General features: G+C 40.7%; 1 pseudogene; it reads right to left on the reverse strand.

Annotated features, from left to right (window-relative positions):
- Positions 1-735: 735 nt before the first annotated feature.
- On the reverse strand, positions 736-9,707 carry LOC107143527 (annotated as a pseudogene).
- Positions 9,708-13,677: the final 3,970 nt, after the last annotated feature.

Raw genomic sequence — 13,677 nt, forward strand, 5'->3', positions numbered from 1 at the left:
GAATTAATAATTGCTAACATGGTTATCTAGCCCAAGTAGCAGAAATTAAGGGCTCTCTACTAGACACAGAGGTCATCCAGTACAAATTTTCCAAGATCAATTGACATTAAGTAGCTTAACTACATCTTATGGGGATGGACATCTGTAACATATTCAATGTTGTGTTTGCATTCCTGATAATTCTGGGGATGTGGGGCTGGGGATGTGGCTCAAGCGGTAGCGCGCTCGCCTGGTGTGCAGCCCGGGTTCGATCCTCAGTACCACATACAAACAAAGATGTTGTGTCCGCCGAAAAACTAAAAAATAAATATTAAATATTCTCTCTCTCTCTCTCTCTCTCTCTCTCTCTCTCTCCTCTCTCTCTCTCCTACCTCCCTCCTCTCTCTCTCTCTCTCTCTCTCTCCCCCCCCTCACTCTCTCTTTAAAAAAAAAAAATTCTGGGGATGTTAAAGATTTACATTCCCAAATGAAGGCCTTGTCCACTCTGGCCTCATTTTGGGGTCAACTTCTCAGCCCTCACATCTCCTAATGAAAAATTATTAATTTATATTATTTTCATGATAAATATTGACATGTTCCAGATGCTACAATATTTATTTTGTACTCATGTCTTTTTGTTTCTCTCTCATAGAAGCACCCCTCCTCAGATGACTTTACAACCTGTTCTTCCCTAACCAGACTTCAATCTGACCTGACTTCTAAAAGGGAACTCCTAAGGTGTTTGCCCACCTCACATCACCCCCTCTCAGCTCCAAAGCAGCCATAACGAGCATCATCCCTTTTTCTTACAGCAGTAAAAAGTTCCTATAATTAAAAAGGGGGAAATGAAGCCAGAGGTAGACAGTCAGTATAGAAAGGTAAATCAAGTCAGGTCAGATCAAGGAGGCCAGTTTTGAGTGGGTCTGGAAAGTTGGAGACTATCCCCAGAGTGATTTAAATTCCTTCAGCAACCTTTCTCCATTCTATCAAAGATTTGAAAGGGACACATAAGACAATAGGGGAATGATAAAACCAACCTAATTCTATCCTAAGATAGAAAGTTATAAAAAGTTTATTTCTATTTTAGTAAGATATTTATCTGGCCTGACCATACTCTGATGGCTAATCTTGTTCAATTCCAAACTCACCCATGCCTGGCTTTCTTTGACCAGATAACAACCCTCCCTAAAACCTCAACAGCACCTCATAAATTCTGATGTTAGAATCTCAATCTACTCCCAACCTTGAAATATTAAGCCATGTAGATCATTAACCTGCTATTTGCCTTTGTATTATGCTTGCCAGAATCCTGTTGAGTTCCCAAGATCCCTCCCACTATGTAACTTTTTGTGCTATGAAACTTTTTTCCTACAGAGCTGGGGTCTATTCTCTAGCCTGGTTTTGGGTGAGACAATCACTGGGTGAGACAGTTGCTGGCCAGCCCTCTCTGTGAACACAATATAAGCTTGCTTTAATTTGATATAAAATTGGAGTTCGTGGTCTTTTCTTTGTGTTGTGGTTCAATAGTGTCCTGGTCAGTCATGCTACTAGTTATTAGATACTAAAACTTGGAATAATGTCAGTTATGTAGGATACTACATAAATAGTGAAGGAAAACATCAACATGATCATTTGATGCAGAAAATTTGACAAATCTTAATCCCTTTCCATGATTAAAAAAGAAACACACATACACACACAAAATGAAGATAAAAGGAAACTTCCTCAACCTAATAAAGGGCATTTATGAAAAATCAAACATTGTGTTTATTAAAAGTTACACCCATAGAAATTAGGAAAGAAAAAGAAACTTAGAAGAATCTACTTTAGAAAAAAGAAGCAAAACTATTTATTAGCAGATGGTAAAAACTTGCATATAGAAAATCTTAAGACAGTTATAGCAGTGAATTCCTGTAACACCTTGGGAGGCTACCTGGGAGGCTGAGACAGGAGGATCAAAAGTTGGAGGCCAGCTTAATCAATGTAGTAAGACCATGTCTCAAAATAAGAAATGGCTGGGGATATAGCTCAGCGGTAGAGTACTTGCCTACCATGCATAAGGCCCTAGGTTTGATTTGATCCACAGTAACTAACACACAAACACACACACACACACACACACGTAAAAGAAAATCCTAAATACACACACATGCACACATACAAAGTAGAACTACTAATGAATGAGTTCAGCAAAGCAGCAGGATTCAAAATCAAACACAAAACTCAGTTATATTTCTATACACTAGAAATAATACAAAAAAGAAATTAAGAAAACAATACTATTTACAATAGCAATGAAAAAGAATTAACTACTTAGGAATAAATTTAACCAAGGAAGTGTGAGACTTGTACACAAAAAATTATAAAACACTTAACAGAAAATAAAGAATTAAGTTAAGAAAAAGATATTCCCAGTTCATGAATTAGAAGAGGTGGTATAAAGATGGTACTCCTCCCCAGGCTGATCTACAGATTCAATGCAATATTCCAACTCAGCAATGGAGAAATTGATCCTAAAATTTATATGTAAATACAAATGACTCTGAATAGCCCAAAAGACTTGAAAAAGAAGAACAAAGTTGGTGGACTCACACTTTCTAATTTCAAAATTTACTACAAATCTACAGTGGTAAGAACTGTGGTACTGGCATGAGGATAGACATGTCGCTCAATGGAATAAATTCAGAGTCCAGAAAAATAAATTATTTTCAAAAAGATTGCCAACCACTTCCAGGCATGGTGGTGAACACCTGTAATCCCAATGACTCCAGAGACCGAGGCAGAAGGATCTCAAGTTCAAGACCAGCCTGGGCAACTTACCAAGACCCTGTGTCAAAATAAAAAGTAAAAAGGGCTGGGGGTATAGTTCAGTGGTAGATCGCCTCTGAGTTCAATCATCAGTACAGAAAAAAGAAAAAGTTTGCGAACCATTCAAGAGGGGAAAGAAAAGTCTTACCAACAGTGTTGGACAACTGAATATCCACATGCAAAATAATGAATTTGGATCACTAAATCACATGATATACAAAAATTAAAATGGATGCAATACCTAAGTGTAAGACCTACGTCAATGAAACTAAAACTCTTAGAAGAAAACATACAGCCAAAGCTTCATGACGTTAGATTTTGAAGTGATTTCTTGGATATGACAACAAAGGGATAGCTACAAAAGAAAAACATAGACAGATTAGATTTCATAAAAAAAATTTTAAAACCTATGCCTCAGGGCTGGGGATATAGCTCAGTTGGTAGAGTGCTTGCTTCACATGCACAAGGCCCTGGGTTCAATCACCAGTACACGTCCCCCTCTCCACAAAAAAATCTATGCCTCAAAGATGTAGATGTAGCTCAGTAGTGGAGCACTTAACTAGCATGTGCAGGACCACAGCACTGGAGATAAAGTTGTGCCTCAGAAGATGTGATTTTGAATTCAATTTGCAAATACTTTATTGAGGATTTTTGCATCTATATTCATCCAAGATATTGGTCTATCATTTTCATTTTCTTATTCTTTTTCTTTTTAATCTTCTTATCAGGTTTTGGTAGCAAAGTAATACTGGCTTCATAGAGTGAGTTTGAAAGAGTTCCTTCTTCTATTTTGTGGAATAGTTTGAGGTACATTTGGTATTATTTCTTCTTTAAAAGTGATAAAATTCAGCAGTGAATTCATCTGGTTCTGAACTTTTCATTGTTGAGAGACATTTTATTACTGCTTCAATCTCATTGTTAGTTATTGATCCATTTGGATTTTTATATCTTCTTGGTTCCATTTTGGTAGGACATAGGTGTATAGAAATTTGTCCATTTCTTCTAGATTTTCCAACTTATTGGTATACAATTCTTCAAAATATTCCCTAATGATCATCTGTATTTCAGTGGTATCTGTTGTAATAACTCCTTTTTCATCTTCATTTTATTTATTCAGATCTTTGTTTTCTTTTGGTTAGTTTGACTCAGGGTTTTTCTATTTTGGTTATCTTTTCAAAGAACCAACTCTTTATTTCAAGAGTTCTTTGCTTTTTTCTTTTAGTCTCCATTTCATTTATTTCTGATCTGACCTTTATTATTTCTTTCTTTCTACTGATTTTGGATTTGGTTTGTTCTTGTTTTTCTAAAGCCTTGGGATGCATCATCAGGATCATTATGTTATTATTTAATATCTCTGTTTTTCTGACATAGCCACTCACAGTTATAAACTTCCTTCTTATATGTACTTTCTCTGTTTCCCACTGGTAGCTTTGTGATTCTAGGAATTTTTAAATTAAACCTCTGATTTCTTCAATTACCCACTACTCATTGAAAAGTGTATTGCTCAATCTCCATGAGTTTGTATAATTTCTGCAGTTTGTCTTGCTGTTGATTTCTAATTTTTTTCTCTTATGTTCTGATAAAATGCAAGAAGTTATTTTGATTTTTTTTGTTAAGACTTGCTTTATGGCCTAAAATATGATTTAGTTTTTAGAAAGTTCTGTGTATTGATTAAAATAATATGCATTCTACAGTTGTCACATAGAATATTCTGTAGATGTCTATTAGGTCCATTTGATCTAGTATAATTTAACTTTAATTTTTTTTGTTGTTGTTGTTGTTGGGTTTTGTTTGCCTGGATGATCTATCTATTGTTGAAAGTGAGCTATTAAAATTTTCCACTATTACTGTATTGGGCCTTATCTCTCCGTTTGTGTCTAGTAGTGTTTATCTTATAAAATTTGGTACTCTGACATTTGGTGCATACATATTTGCAATTTTTATATCTTCTTGATGGATTAGACCCTTTATCAATATAATGACTTTCTTTGTTCTGATTTGGGCTTGGAGTCTCTTTTGTCAGATATGAACATAGCTACTCCTGTTTTCTTGTGGATTCCATTTGATTAGAATATCATTCTCCATCATTTCATTTTCAATCTGTATAAATCCTTGCTTGGGGAGCAAGTCTCTTGCAGACAACAAAGAGTTGGGTCTTGTTTTTAAAGCTAATCAGCTAGTCTGCATTGTTTAATTGAATTCAGACCATTTACATTCAAGACTATTATTGAAAAACATATACTAGTTCCTATCATTATATTGTTCTTTTGGTTGTTTTGAATAACCTGTGTTCTTTCCCCACCCCTTTATTCATCTTAGAGGTTTGATGGTTTGCTGAGATAATAATGTTTGATTCTTTCTGGCTTCTCATTTGTTAATCTACTGTTCTAGTGAGATTTATTCTTTTCTGTGCTTTTGTGGTCATGTTTTCTTGCTTCCTTATCTGGGTGTAGAATTCTTTTGAGCATTTTCTGAAATGCTGGTTCAGTGGCCATGAACTCTTTTAGCTTATGTTTATCTTAGAGGTTTCTTTGTGAGTTTGAGGTTTACTGGGGTACTTTACCACTGAACTACATCCCCAGCCCCTTTTTACTTTGAGACAGGGTCTCGTTAAAAATTGCAGGGTTGGCCTTGAACTTGCAAACCTCCTGCCTCAATCTCTCAAATTGCTGAGATTATAGACACGTGCCACAAAGTCCTATTTGTCTTAGAGTCTTTATTTCTTCTCTGATTCTGAAGAATAGCTTTTCTGTACATAGCAATCTAGTTAGGCAGTCATTTTCTTTCAGGGCTTGAAATACTTCAATCCATATCCTCCCGGCCTTTAGAATTTCTATGGAGAAATCTTCTGTAATTCTGATGGGTTTGCCATTATAGTAACTTGATGCTTCTCTCGTGCAGCTTTTAATATTCTCTGTTCTATACTTTTGGCAGTTTAATATGTCACAGAGTTGTTTTCTAGTCATGACTATTTGAGGTTCTAAATGCTTCAAATACCTGGATGTCCATATCATTCCCAATGAATTTTTCTGCTATTAATTCATGGAATATAATTATTTTTGTTGTTGTTTTGTTTGTTTGTTTTTAGTAGTACTGGAGATTGAACACAAGGTTTCACACATGCTAAGTAAGTACTCTACTACTGAACTGCATCCCCAACCCTATTTGTTTTAAGACAGATCTGTCTAAATTGCTTAGGTTGGCCTCAAACTTGTGACCCTCCTACCTCAGCCTCCTGAGTAACTGGGATTACAAGCATTGCCTGGCTACTGAATAGGTTTTCTTTGCCATTCACCTCTAATCTACTCCCTCCTCTAAATCTTTATGTTGAATGGTTTTCAGTGTTGTTTCAGGGATCTCGTATATCCTGATCCCAGTGTCTTGTTTTTAGTATTATTATTATTATTAATTGTCAAAATGTGATAATTTGTCCACCTTGTCTGTAAGCCTTGATACTCTTTCTTATGCTTGATCTGGTCTGTTGCTGAGGCTTTCAATTGAGGTGTTGTTATTGTTTTTAAATTTGACTTATTGAGCTTTAATTTCCAAGATTTCTATTTGATTCTTTTTCAGAATCTCTATCTTATTAGTAAATTGCTCTTTCATATCCTGCATTGTCTTTCTTAGTTCATTCAGCTGTTTATTTGTATCTCCTTTGAACTCATTGATCAGTTTAACAATCAATCTTTTAAATTCTTTGTCCAGAATTTCATCCACTTCAATATATGTGGAATCAGTTTTTAGAGTTATTTACTTTTGGAGGAATTATGTTGCTATTTTTTTTCTCATGTGGGAATTTATGCATCTCTTGGGATGGAACTTTCTTCTACTTTTATGTGAGGGCCTTCTTAGTAAGTAGCCTTTCTCTTGAAAATGCGTCCAGGGAAATAGGTTTGCATCTAGTGTTGAGTTTAATTCCAAACAGAGTTCTTAGTTTCCATGTGGTTTCTTTGGCAAAATATTTGCAAATTTTGACACAGTGCATGCTGTGTCAGAGCCTAAGTGACCCACTCTCTCTATATAGGTCTTGCAAGATGGGAGACTCTCTCTTGAAGTTCAGACAGGGGTGTTGTAGACAGCTGCATGCATGGTGTGTGCCCTCTGTGGTTACTCCTCTAGATTTGTCAGCAATGTGTTTCAAAGGACCCATTAAGAAATGACAAGATAATCCAAGGAAAGGGAGAAAATATTTGCAAATCATGTATCTGATAAGGGACTGGAATTCAAATTATACAAAGAATTCTTACAACTCAAAAATAAAAAGATAAACAGCCCAATTTTAAATAGGTAAGATATTCCAATAGGCATTTAAAACAATTTGAGATACCACTTCATACCCACTAGGATGGCTTTAATAAAATATATATTTTTTTGATACCAGGGATTTAACTCAGGGGCACTTGACCACTGAGCCTCATACCCAGCCCTATTTTTTTGAACTTTACTTAGAGAAAGGGTCTCACTGAGTTGTTTAGTGCCTTGCAGTTTCTGAGGCTGGCTTTGAATTTGCAGTCCTCCTGCCTCAGCCTCCTGAGCTGCTGGGATTACAAGCGTGTGCCACTGCACCTGGTTTATAATAAAGTAAAATTTAAGAAGGAAAACAGCAAGTGTTGACAAGGATATGGGAAAACTGAACTATATCACATTATTCCTGGGCATGTAAAATGGTTTAGTTGTTGTTGGACACTTAATTTCTTAAAATGTTAAACAGAGTTGCCATATAAACCTAGCAATTCCATATGTTCACACAAACACTTGTACATGATCCTATAGCAGCAGCTAGCAGGTCAAAACTGCAAGAGAAGAACCTGATTGGTCCACTCAATTTGTCTTCTCTCACTAAGTGTTAGGTGTGGATGGGCCTTGAATCAGGACACGATCCTGGGCTAATCTGAGGGCCACTTTGTATCATTACATAATAGCCAGAAAGTGGAAACAAATGTCTGTCAATGAATAGACAAAACAAAATATATATGGTATACTCACCCAAGGGAATATTATTCAGCCATAAGAAGGACTGAAGGATTGCTGTACACAACAACTTGAATGAGCCTTGCAACATTGTTAAATGAAAGTAGCCAGACACAAAAGGCCCATATTATATTAGTTCCACTTTTTCTTTAGCTTCAGAAAGTGACATTTATTCAAAGGAAAAATGAAAAGTGTCCATCCCTTGGCTCCCTCCCCTTCTCCATCTGCTCCTAGCCCTTCAGGATTGAACCTTCACCTGGAATAGGTAACAGCCCTCTCAGATGAGGACAGTAATACTGAGTGGCATCTCCTCGGTAGAGGTGTTGTGAAAGGTCTTGATATCTTGAAGGGTCCTCTTGCTGTCTTCTGTCACCATGTTAATAGCCACACCCTTGCAGTCAAAAGGTCTTCTACAGTGGACTCTGTGGCTTCAGTTTTACCTTTTTTTTGGGGGGGGGGATTGTTACTGGGGATTGACCCAGAGGCACTTGACAACTGAGACACATCCCCAGCCCTTTTTATATTTTATTTTGAGACAGGATCTCACAGAGTTGCTTAGGGCTTCGCTAAGTTGCTGAGGCTGGCTTTGAACTTGCAATCCTCCTGCCTCAGTCTCCCAAGCAGCTGGGATTACAGGTACGTGCCACCACGCCCCATATGCAATTTCTCTCTTAATGTTGATGACCATGGCTGCCTGGGAGATGGTCAGGGTTCCATGCTAGTCAAATGGTGTGTCCAGCTTCCTCTCTCTCATTCCACATAGAATTGGCAGATACATCCCCAGGGCCAAACCTTCCTTCTTGACAAGAACATGAATGAGTTTTCTCCTGAACTTCCTGGTTATCTTCAGCAATCATAGGGCATTGTGACTGACAAGAAAACCACCTGGGTAGTGATGTCAAGCTTTTGAAATATGTCATAGATCTGGTCCTTAAATCCATGGCTTAACATTTCCTCAATTTCATCCAGTACAAACATCTTGATGTATTTGGGAGACAAATATCTCCAGTTAAGCATGTCAAACATTTGGTCAAGTGTACCCACGAGGATGCAGGGAGTATCCATCTGCTGGGAGCCATTAGCCAAGTAGGTATGACAATTTCCTTGCCAGCGTACCCCATGTTGCAGTGACATTGAATGTAGGTGACCTTGTTCAAGGACCAAGGCGGGTTAGGGCGTTCCCGGTTTAGGTTCCAGGTTTAAGGTTTAAGATTATTCCTGCTGGGAATAGGGCGTATCCTGCTGCCTGAGTTCCCCTTGAGTTCTCACGGGATTCAGACAGTATATTTTGGAGATAGAAGCCCAGTGGAGGTGGATTTGGGCAGAGAACGTGGATTTCCCCAGAACGTGATTGTAGACGGCTGGTGTGAGTTCGGGAATAAAGAGTTGCTGTTTGAATCTACAAGCTGTGTGGTGGCTCGTGATTGTGTGCCCAGCCAGACTGCGGCATTTGTGCCCAGCCAGACTGCGGCATCCATCTGCAGCTTCAGCACCTCAGCACACATGTTGGTACCCTCAATGCAAGGATGACAGGGGGCATCCATGTGATCTTCTAATGCCACCACCGCCTTCTGTGTCTGCTAAGCCAACTCTTAAGCAGGTGTCAGGACAAAGGCTTGGTTGGCCTTCAGATTCAACTCACTCTGTTACAGAAATGATTTGGCAAATGTGCCATTTTTCTGATTCCAAATTGGGTCTGAGCAATCACATCAGTACCCTTGCTATGAGGAAGAATTGTTCAGTGCTGCCTGGCAGAGGCCTTCTCAAAACCTTACATATAGATGCCATGGATCAAAACCTTAGGTGTAGATGCCATGGTAGAGGGTCTCCAAGAGGTTCATATCATTGAAGTTGTTGACAATCTCATTGCAGTTCTTCCTGATAATGCCTTTGGGCTCCATTCCCTACAGGTCATTGTCTCTGGATTAAGAATCCTGACTCATAACCATGATCTTTAAAAGTTCTGTATAGTTTCATTTATATGAAATGCCCAGAATAGCCAAATCCATAGAGACAGAAAACAGATTAGTGGCTGCAGGGAGACAAGTGGGGGTGGGGGGTTGGAGATATGGGATTTCTTTTTAGGGTGATGGAAACCTTCAGCAATTGGATTAATACTGATAATAGCACAATCTTGCACAAATTTATTTATTTATTTATTTATTTATTGCAGTGTGCCCAGGGCCTCATGCATGTTAGGCAAGTAAATGCTGTGCCACTGGGCTGCACATACACTGAGCTCAACCCCAACATTGGGAATATACTAAAAACTATTGGAATGTACATTTTTTTTTAAAAGAGAGGGAGAGAATTTTTTAATGTTTTATTTTTTAGTTTTCGGCGGACACAACATCTTTGTTTGTATGTGGTGCTGAGGATCGAACCCGGGCCGCACGCATGCCAGGCGAGCGCGATACCGCTTGAGCCACATCCCCAGCCCTGGAATGTACATTTTTAAATAACTAAAATGGTGAATTTTATTTGAAGTGAATTATATCTCAATAAGAAAAATTTTAAGAGGGAAAATGGCCTTTAAAGATCAAGTAATTGAGGAGCCCTGCAGAACACTGAAGAAATCCTGGTGGGTTTCTGTTATTGTTGTTGTTGTGTTGTTTTGCTTTGTTTTCTAGTTGACTCTTCTTCAGAGAAAGCCTGTGTTTGACAGCTAGCAGGTCAAAACTGCAAGAGAAGAACCTGATTGGCCCATTCAGTTTGTCTTCTCTCACTAAATCTTAGATGTGGATGGGCCTTGAGTTAGGGCACGACCCTGGGCTAATCTGAGGGCCACTTTGTATGGATAATGGCCACTTGGGGACTTTGGGAAGGGCAGAAGCACCCATCAGAGCTGAAGCCCTCCTCTAACGGACACCCTGCCATTTCTGCCTTCCTCATCCAGTGTCTGTCCTGAAGTGTCTCTGGTCCGGCAGCCAGCACTGAGTCTCAGTCAGCCACTGTCCCTTCCTGCCTCCTCCTGCTCTCTAACCCCACTTCCCTCCCTTAGGAGATCCTTCTACACTTGAGGAAGTTTGGGGGAAGTCCTCAGTACCCTGTTATCTGCTCCAAGGAAATCTAAAGTTCAGGCATTTAAACTCAAGGCCTCTCACTGAGTTAAGAGATCAGTGACCCAGGGAACATTCTTGTGGAATGGTTTGAGGAGGCTGAGTCAGCTTGTTCTTTGTTAGGGTGGGGCTGAGGTCATTAACCTTCTTCAAACAGTGTCCTTGTCTTCTTTTTCCTGCTCTTACCTCCACCTCAGGAGATGACAGGGCCCCTGAGACTCCTGAATCACTACCCTATCTTGTCCCAAGCATTGTACTTCAGGAGGAGGGTAAAACTAGAAGACTCTGCTTGACCCTCAAGAGATAATTTGAGGTGTTTGGGACAGGGGTAGGAAGTCTCCTTGGTATCATGTCCATAATTACTTCCTGTGGTTGCATTTGTCTCCCCCAACGGACTCATTTAACCCCCTTATGGGCCATTTTCTCATGATCTAGAATCTTCCCCTGAACCTCTGTCTCCACACCTGTGGCTCTCTAACCTGGTTTCTTCCCCTCTCTTGACCTCAGCTTCCTTATCTGTAAAATGGGACTAGAGATAGCATTTACTTTATAAGAGTGGTTGTAAGGTTTAGATAAGGCGCATGCTACATTTCCCACAGCATGGGGCAAGCCATGCATGCTCAGAAGACATTGGCTGCTGCTGTTCTAATGTTATTATTGTATCCATTATACAACTAAAATCCAAGGAGCACTTATTATGTGTCAGGCTTCATGCCAGAAACCTAGTGGGTGCATAACATTGTTTGGTCTCAAAGGGATTTAAATCTATTTGGAGAAAGAAGAGAAACCATCAATCAGTAAAATAGTTGATAAACGTATAATCTGGCCATTTTTCAAAGCCAGAAATGCTCAGAAATCTTAATTTGCAACTTGCTGTACTGTGGTTTGAATCCAGGGCACTCTATCACTGAGCTATGTCCCCAGCCCTTTTTATTTTGAGACTCACTAAGTTGCCAAGTCTGGCCTTGAACTAGAAACACCAGGCTGCACTTCTGATGGTTGTTGTTGTTTTTTTTTAGTTGTAGTTGGACACAATACCTTTATTTTATTTATTTATTTTATATGGTGCTGAGGATCGAACCCAGTGCCTCACACATTCCAAATGAGTGCTCTACCACTGAGCCACAACCCTAGCCCCACTTCTTATGTTTAAATGCAGCCCCCCACCCTTGCCTGCATATTCAGGTCCAGCTGTTTGGCTGGATAAACCCATCATCAACAATGCCAGGGACCTAGCCTGAAGAAATCTTTATGGTTTCTTCACACTTTTCCAGACAGTCCTCCTCTTCCCATGCCAGGCCAACAGCATCTGACACAGCTATTGGCTTAGTGAGCTCTGTCCCTAAGTTTCCCATCTTCAGGTGACCAGGAGATTTTCAGGGACGAGTAAGGATTTTGTCCCCAACTTGGGCCTGGGCAGGAGGACTTTTGTCTTGGGACCAGCCAGTTCTAAAAGCTCTTTAAGGGAGGATGTAGGATGGGGGTTGGGAGGTGAGCAAGAGGTAGCTAAAGGCATCAGTCTGAGGAAGGGAGGAGAGACCACACCTAAGGATAGGGAGGAGTCCAGGAACTCAGCCAGTTAGAGGATCAAATTCCTCCAGGGTGGACTTAGATAGGAGGTTGGCACTAGGAGCTGAGAGACTCAGAAGGCAAGATCCGATTCCACCTGCCCTCCACCCTGGTTCTTGGAGAAAGCCTGCACCGCAGTGCCAGGCAGGAGTCACCCCTCTCTGTGCCCCCAACCTGTGGGCCCTGCCTGTCCTTCCACTCCTTCAGTGACTACAGAAGAGTGGAAGAGAAAAGGGATGATGGAGCCAGACAGGACTCAGATAAAACTTGACCCTAGGTAAGTGAAGCTGGCAGACCCTGGGCGGGGAGCCAGCTGCTAATCAGCAGTATTTCCTGTTGCTCTGACCTGTCCCTCTCTCCCTCCCAGAGCCCTTTGATTCCCTGCATAAAGAACTAAAATGCTCTGATTGTCCCTGGGTCCTCAGAGAAATTGTGGGACCACTTCAGGGACTTTCCCCCACAACCTGGGCAGAGAAAGATCTCAGAGGTGGGAGCTTGCACCGAGCCCTGACCAACAGGGGACCCATCCTGGTGCTAAGAATCCATCCTTTCTCTGGGACCCTGCTCTTTCTTCTTGGGTTGCTGCCCTCTTGGGTGTTAAAAGAATTGTGGGCTCCTTGGGCATTGCAGCCAGACCTGCACGTAGCTAATTGGCAGTTCCCCTCTCCAAGAAACAGGACCTTGAGGGGGAAATGAACAAACCCCCTGTGGGGAGGGGCGCAGGAGAAGTATCAGGTAAATAGGGTTACATGCTGCTTGTGAAGGTCACACATCCTTCTCTAGACCCAGTGGTTCCAAACATAAGCTGGTGTCTCTCTAGGTACACAGAAGATCTTCTGGAGGTGCTGAGAACCAACTATGGCATCCCTTCAGACTGCTTCTCCCACCCCCCCACTGCAGCCCAGCTCCTGAGAGGTGAGTCAGGGCCCTCCCCAGAAGGCACTGAAGAGAGGAGATACACATCCCTGAGGGAAGTCGGGACAGATGGGGGAGCGAAAGAGAAGAGGTCCTGAGCCGGCCAGCCTGATCAACTTTGGGGAATGACTGGCATGGTATTCATAGTAACTAACATCCTGGAGAAGGGCAATTCCCTGAGGAGTCAGCAGGCCCAAAGTGGGGCATGACAACCTAGCCCAGGAGACAAACCTGAGGTGGGCCCTCCACAGATCCTAGCCTCAAGGCATATTCAAATTGTGGACACTGGAACATGGAGCATTTTCTAGATTCCAGGGCTTTCAAGGGCCTCAAGATGGTGCCCAAATGATCCAAGTACCCTAGAGGCAGGCTGCAT

The sequence above is a fragment of the Marmota marmota genome, unplaced genomic scaffold, assembly GCF_001458135.2.
Source record: "Marmota marmota marmota unplaced genomic scaffold, marMar, whole genome shotgun sequence".
Taxonomy (NCBI): Eukaryota; Metazoa; Chordata; class Mammalia; order Rodentia; family Sciuridae; genus Marmota; species Marmota marmota.